We start from the raw sequence: 7,339 nt of genomic DNA, 5'->3' as shown, positions 1-7,339 counted from the left end.
GTGGGTGGATCACGAGGTCAGGAGTTCAAGACCAGCCTGACCAAGATGGTGAAACCCAATCTCTACTGAAAATACAAAAATTAGCTGGGTATAGTGGCGGTTGCCTGTAATCCCAGATACTCAGGAGGTTGAGGCAGGAGAATTGCTTGAACCCGGGTGGCAGAGGTTGCAGTGAGCTGAGATCTTGCCACTGTACTCCAGCCTGGGGGACAGAGTGAGACTCTCTCTCAAAAAAAATTTTCCCTTCTTATTTGATTTCTATAACAGTTGATCTCTGGATGACTGTTTGATAACACAGATTAAGAGCTTTCCATACTGTGTTTGATAAATGTCTAGGTTCCACTGCTAAGAATGTGTTTTCCAAAATGCCTATTTGATTTTTAAAGATGGAACTCCACCCTTTGCTTGGTTTTAAGTATGTATGAAATGTATGCTAGGATATAGCAGTTGCAGTGGCCCGACATGGAAATGGTGGGAGACAAATATGTACATGTGAAATAAACTCATTGTTTTAATAAAGTAAGAAAAGAATTGTAATATTCAGCCTTCTGACATCAAACTATACATTTTTCTCCCAGAATCTTATAACTGAAAAAACTATATTCGAGTATAATATTCCTGTATTCATTTATTTTGTAAGCTTTATTTTGTTTCGTATTCTCAGTCTTTGCCCATATGATAACAAACTTCTTAATAAAAATGGAAAAAGCATTAGCTTTGGATGACTGTGTTCATTTTAATGATCACGCTGAATTGACCAGACAACTTTGACTAAATTAACTGTATTTATGTGTACTTCCATTCACAGTTTTTAATCCGGGTCTCCTCTCTCAACCTCTCTCCTTTTTTATCCCTGTTATTCCTGTCCTGCTCAAGTTGGCATCCACACCCAGCAGTTTCTCCATGGGTTTTTGTCCTGGAAGGAAGCTTTTGTTTCTTAATTTTGAGATTTTATAAGAGCCACCGTCTTTCAGCCCCTTCAGCCCTTCCTTACTGAGAACCTTTTGCATTATAAATTGGAATGTGCACTTCTTTCGAGTCTCAGCCACTGTCCACATTTGGCCTGCTGTGCTTTCCAGTGACCACTGGTTGATAATTTTTGAGTTTTCCTGTTCTCAGATCCCTTAGATATTTTTCCTGTTCTCAGATCCCTTAGATATTCTGCTTCTTTCTTTTATCTTTTACATGGTAGCTGATACCCTATAGGTCTTGTGGCTGGCTGGTGGTTTATCTGCTCATATTTTCAGATTGCTGGGGAAATTTTAGCACCTCATTGTTACCATAATGTAAATATTGGCTGTGAGTTTTTGGTTTTGATATTCTACTTGCTTTGCCTGTTTTTATGGAGTGGGTGCGGTGGGATGGGGAGATTTAAAACTATATTGTGGCTGCCATCATGTTCCTAGAATTCCTCCCTGAGCAGTCCCTTTTACACATTTATCTCTCTATTTGAGATATTGCCAACAGTTTTCTGGAAGTGCTGACCCATAGGTTAATTAAATGGAAACTAGATTGTGATAAAAGAAACTAGCCTCACTGGAGGAGGCTTGCTGGTACAATTCTTTTAATGCAGGAGTTTAATTTTTCTGGATGTGTCTGTCTGGGGCTTGGGATACATTACTTCCTTATTACTCAATTTGCAAATATGATGGCAGTGATATATCATTTTTATGCATTTCAGATATGCCATGAGTCAATTTCTGTTCTCCTGTTCTATAAACATGAGAATTACTTTAAAAAATATGTTTAGCACCATTAGCTTAAGATTCAGGTATTGGTTCTATTCTCCATCACCAGAATTGTAAAGAGATTTTACTTTTTGCCATGTTGAGTACTTTTTTAAGTCTTCCCATGAGAGAGGGTTGCTTTCTTTTCTTTCCCTGATCTCATGTCTTTCTTGGTCTTAAAAACCATTCAGGTTGGGAATAAAGGCGGTGTAAACATTCTTAGGGTTTTCATTGTCTTCAAACCTAGTGTCAATAATTTCTTTGGAAACTTTGCCTCCTTTTTCAGGAAATTAATCATTGCAGAAATAAACATGTCGTTTGATCATTTGAAACCTTATGAATTTTTATTCAAGTTTAAAATTGATTAGAAGTGGTGCTGGTAGTGATCTGAGGTGAGTGAAAAAGGAAGGAAGCAGAATTCATTATCCCCCCAAATCTATCACACTCCAAGGACATTTTCTGAAGAATGATTATTGTGAGTGTGTTGTTAAACTTTAGCATGAAAGGTGAGTGTATTAGCAATTTTACCTAATTCTCAGGAGAGGAAAATGGGAATCTGAGAAATTTCTAAAAGACCAAGAAGATATAATTAATTCTCAAACTTCTTCCTTGTGTTCTATGCTCAGCTATAGAAATGCCTGAATTTTCAATAGCAATAATCATTGATTACCTACAGTTTCTCTTACAATACCAATTTTTACTTAATTTTCAGAGAGATGCAGAAAACCCTCATTTTGGGAACTGTAGCAATTGCTACTGATTATACACATTTTTGGAGGGTGCATAAATGGACTTTGATGTACTAGAGTTGGATGATTTACAACAGGAGAGGTTTTCTCCTTATTTGACCTCACTTCTTGTCCCAGCACAGCCCATCTGCTCCTCTCTGGAGTCTTGCTGTGTGTGGTGCCCAGTTCATGACTACTTAATGCCCAGTTCTTCACCTTTGCCAGGCTATTTTCCGCCACCTGAAAAGCCTCCCACATCAACTATATTACTAAGGGTTAATCTGTTGATTCTTATCTCGATCAAAACTCTATTCCTGCAGGAAATTTTCTGTAAATGCTATTCCCTCTGAGTGTGCCACTGGGCAACATCCCTCTGGCATGTGTATATTCAGCTTGAAGAATAATGCTTCTCACTGCATATAATGTAGCTTTCAGTGCAAGCTGAGATCTTAATAAATAATTCTTAACTAACTAACCTATCACCTTTCCTTGTGGGAAAACCAGTAGGTTAGCTTCATGTATCAAAAGTTTTTATTCAGGATTTGAGTGTTTTAGCACAAAACAAATATTCTATGAAAATTAGAGGACGATGAATTTAGGTGAATTAGGTTTCATAGTAGAACTTAGTTATTTGTATATCAGAACTTAAATATAGCATGTGGTAATAACTCTATAAATGTTTTTTGAATTATAAAAGTAACAATTATATATTACCGTGTGCCAGGCACTCTGCCAAGGAATCTGGACCATCCTGTTTAATCCTCACAATACTTGGAAGTATGTACTATTATTGCACTTAGTTTGTAAATGGTGATCTTGATACTTAAAGAAGCTGGGTAACTTGTGGAAGATTACTCAGGCAATAAATGGTAGACCTGTGTTTTCTTTACAGGCATCTGAATTTAGAGTTTACATTAACTACTTCATTCAATCCTAATTCCAAGAATAAGAACACCACAATAAAATCTTTTTTTTCCTGCCCATTTTACCATACCTAGGCAGATTTCAATAGCCCAGAACAGTGTTTCACAAAAACTTTTTCTTGATAACCAGCATCAGAATCACTATATTGTGTAACTGATTCATTGAATAAACATTGCCAAGTGGGATGTAATCTAAGTGCAGCTTTGGTTTTTTTCTCTCACTATTCTAGTTTTGTTTGGAGATCCACTCCACACTGACTTGTGCTTTAGGAAGTTCTCTGCAGCAGAATCTAAAACAATTTAAGTCCTGCTTACTGTCCTATAAGACCTATCTGGCATAGAGTAAACATGCATGTATCCATTACCCCCATAAATTCTGGAAGCACAGACTAAACTAAGCTGATGGGGCTGAGTTCAGTCTGTGTTCCCAGAATTTATGGGGGTAAGGGATATATTGAAGTTTTCATATGTATGTATATATATATATATATATATATATCCTCAGACGTTGTCACTTTTTTAGCAGTAAGTTGAGCCTGCTGTCTTTCAATAGCCAGGAACACATTTCAGGCTCTATGAATGATCTTGGGAGTCCCCTCTCTTTTCATACTCTGACCCTTTTTTATATCCTTGTTTAGATGAAGCAGCCCATGTTATTGAACTAGTTTTAATAATTTATTTTATGGATTCTGCACATGGGAGGAGTGAGTGAGTGAGGGGTGTGATTTACACTTACTTTGATATCTGCCATATTAGTGCCAGTGCAGGACATTTCATTTTGTCCCCCCAGAATCTCTCTCAAGTCCCCTCTGTCCTCTTGTGCAGCCCAAGAGGCTGAGCTGCATAAACTGTATCAATGTGCTCCCAAGGGAACCCTCTGACTTCCTGTTGAGATTTATCAATTGAGAGTATTAGAAGAAGCAGGAAGAAGTGGGGAGAGTAAGGTGGGGGTGTTGTTTCCCTGGGTTCCCTCTTTGGGTTTCCTTGGGCTGCCTGCTTCCCTCAATAGACAACACAGCTTTTGTCAAGCAGTTCTCTCCACCCACTGCCTGTACCCTCTGATTCTGGTAACCAGTCTCTTTCTTTGCCCTTTTGGATCTAAGGAAGTTAATAGATGCCTTACTGTTACTAGTCCTAGGGTGTTGCATTACCCTTTGTGGCTTCCCTATACCCTGCTCACACCTTTTGTGAATTCTGCCTTTATGAAACATCCCTCAGTTATCTCGCCTCTGTGTGTCATCCCTTTCCTGATGGGATCCTGTTTGGTATGACACCTCAGTTGACACTGACATAGAGATGCTGCCCTTTTAGCATCCTGTTATACATGTTAAAAATATAGTTTCCTTAGATCCCCATCAGACATACCTAAACACAATCTCTGGTGGTAGCATTTGGGACCCTGCATTTTAAATAAGCATCTGAGATTATTCTAATGCTTACTAGAGATTCAGATTTAGTAGGAGCTATATTAATCTGGCCTTGCACTGCTGTAACGAAATACCTGAGAGTGGGTAATTCATAAAGAAAATAGGTTTAATTGGCTCATGGTTCCACAGGCTGTACAGGAAGCATGGCTGGGAAGTCCTCAGGAAACTTTCAACCATGGCAGAAGATGAAGGAGAAACAGACACATCTTACATGGCTGGATCAGGAGGAAAAGAGTGAAGGTCCTACACACTTTTAAACAACCAGATCTCATGAGATCTCACTGTTATAAAGAATAGCAAAAAGGAAATCTGGCCCCATGATCCAGTCACCTCCCACCAGGCCTCTCCTACTACATTGGGGATGGCAATTTGACATGAGATTTGGGTGTGAACACAAATCTAAACCATATAATTCCATATCTGAAACTTTCCCAAATCTTATGTCCTCCCACATTGCAAAATACAATAATCGACTGGGTGCAGTGGCTTATGCCTGTACTCCCAGCATTTTGGGAGGCTGAAGCAGGTGGATCACCTGAGGTCAGGAGTTTGAGACCAGCCTGGCCCACATGGTGCAACACCATCTCTACTAAAAATATACAAAAATTAACTGAGTGTGGTGGCACGTGCCTGTAGTTTCAGCTACTCAGGAGGCTGAGGCAGGAGAATTGCTTGAACCCAGGAGGTGGAAGTTGAGGTGAGCCAAGATCATGCCACTGCACTCCAGCCGGGATGACAGAGTGAGAATTTGTCTCAAGGAAAAGAAAAATAATCATCTGTTTTCAACAGCTCCCCAAATCTTAACTTATTTCAGCACTACACTAACTGAAAAGTCCACAGTCCAAAGTCTCATCTGAGGCAAAGCAAGTCCCTTCTGCTTATAAGCCTGTAAAATGAAAAACAAGTTAGTTACTTTCAAGATACACTGGGGGTACAGGCATTGGATAAATATGCCCATCCCAAAAGGGAGAAATCAGCCAAAAGAGAGGGGCTATGGGCCCTGTGCAAGTCCAAAACCCAGCAGGGCAGTCATTAAATCTTTAAACTCCCAAATAATCTCTTTTGACTCCATGTCCCATATCCAGGCCACACTAATGCAAGGGGTGGGTTCCCAAGGCCTTGTGCAGTTCCACGGCTGTAGCTTTGCAGAGCTCAGCTCCCATGGCTGCTCTCACAGCTGGCATTGAGTGCCTGCGGCTTTTCTAGGTGCACAGTGCAAGCTGTCAGTGGATCTAACATTCTGAGGTCTGGAAGACAGTAGCCCTCTTCTCACAGTAGCTCTTTCATGGTAGCTGTGAGAAGAGGACTACCATGTGTGGCAGATCTGTGTGGGGCTCCAACCTCACATTTCCCCTCTGTACTGCCCTCGTAGAGATTCTCCATGAGGGCTCTGCCCCTGCAGCAGACTTTTTGCCTGGACATCCAGGTGTTTTCACACAACCTCTGAAAGCTAGACAGAGGCTCCCAACTGTTAACTCTTACCCTCTGTGTACCTGCAGGCTTAACACAGTGTGGAAGTGCCAAGGGTTAGGGCTTGCACACTGTGGAACAGCAGCCTGAGGCATATCTGCGGCCCTTTTATCCATGGCTGGAGCTGAAGTGACTTGGATGCAGGGAGAAATGTCCTGAGGTTGTGCAGGGCAGTGGGGTACTGGGGCTGGTCCATGAAATCACTCTTTCCTCTAAGACCTCTGGACCTATAATGGGAAGGGCTACCAGGAAGGCCTCTGAAATGCCTTGGAGATATTTTCCCATTTTCTTGGCTATTAACATTTGGCTTCTCTTTGCTTATGGAAATTTCTGCAGCAGGCTTGAATTCCTCACCAGAAAATGGGTTTTTGTTTTTTACCACATGGTTAAGTTGCAAAGTTTTCAAACTTTTATGTTCTACTTCCATTTTAAATAGAAGTTCCAGTTTTGAAACGTCTCTTTGCTCACACAAGCACTATTGGAAGCAGCTAGGCTATATCTTGAAAGCTTTTCTGCTTAGAAATTTCTTTTGCCAGATACCTTGAATCATTGTTCTCAAGTTCAAAGTTCCACAGATCCCTAGAGCAGGGGTACACTGCTGCCAGTCTCTTTGCTAAAGCATAGCAAGAGTGAGCTTTACTTTAATTTCCGATAAGTTTCTCATTTCCATCTGAGATTACCTCAGACTGGACTTTATTGTCCATATCCCTATCAGCATTTTGGTCATAAAAATTAAACAAGTCCTTAGGAAGTTCCAAACTTTCCCTTATCTTCCTGTATTCTTCTGAGCCCTCCATGCTCTTGGGAGGGGGTGTGTCCAGGAATTTATCTGTTTCTTCTAGATTTTTTAGTTTATTTGCATAGAGGTGTTTATAGTATTCTCTGATGGTAGTTTGTATTTCTGTGGGATCAGTGGTGATATTCCCTTTATCATTTTTTATTGTGTCTGTTTCATTCTTTTCTCTTTTCTTCTTTATTAGCCTGGCTATCTATTTTGTTGATTTTTTTCAAAAACCCAGCTCCTGGATTCATTGATTTTTGAAGGTTTTTTTTTTTTTTTGGTG

General features: G+C 40.1%; 1 protein-coding gene across 2 annotated transcripts in view; it reads left to right on the top strand.

The window, feature by feature from the left end:
• The window catches only part of RASGEF1B (RasGEF domain family member 1B), a 634,161-nt gene that overhangs the window by 41,307 nt on the left and 585,515 nt on the right, over window positions 1-7,339 (top strand). The gene's annotated exons all lie outside the window — the stretch shown is intronic.

The sequence above is a fragment of the Cebus imitator genome, unplaced genomic scaffold (genome assembly GCF_001604975.1).
Source record: "Cebus imitator isolate Cc_AM_T3 unplaced genomic scaffold, Cebus_imitator-1.0 Scaffold64, whole genome shotgun sequence".
Lineage (NCBI taxonomy): Eukaryota > Metazoa > Chordata > Mammalia > Primates > Cebidae > Cebus > Cebus imitator.
The sequence above is the reverse complement of the archived record's forward strand: the minus strand, read 5'-3'. Positions and strand labels throughout refer to the sequence as shown.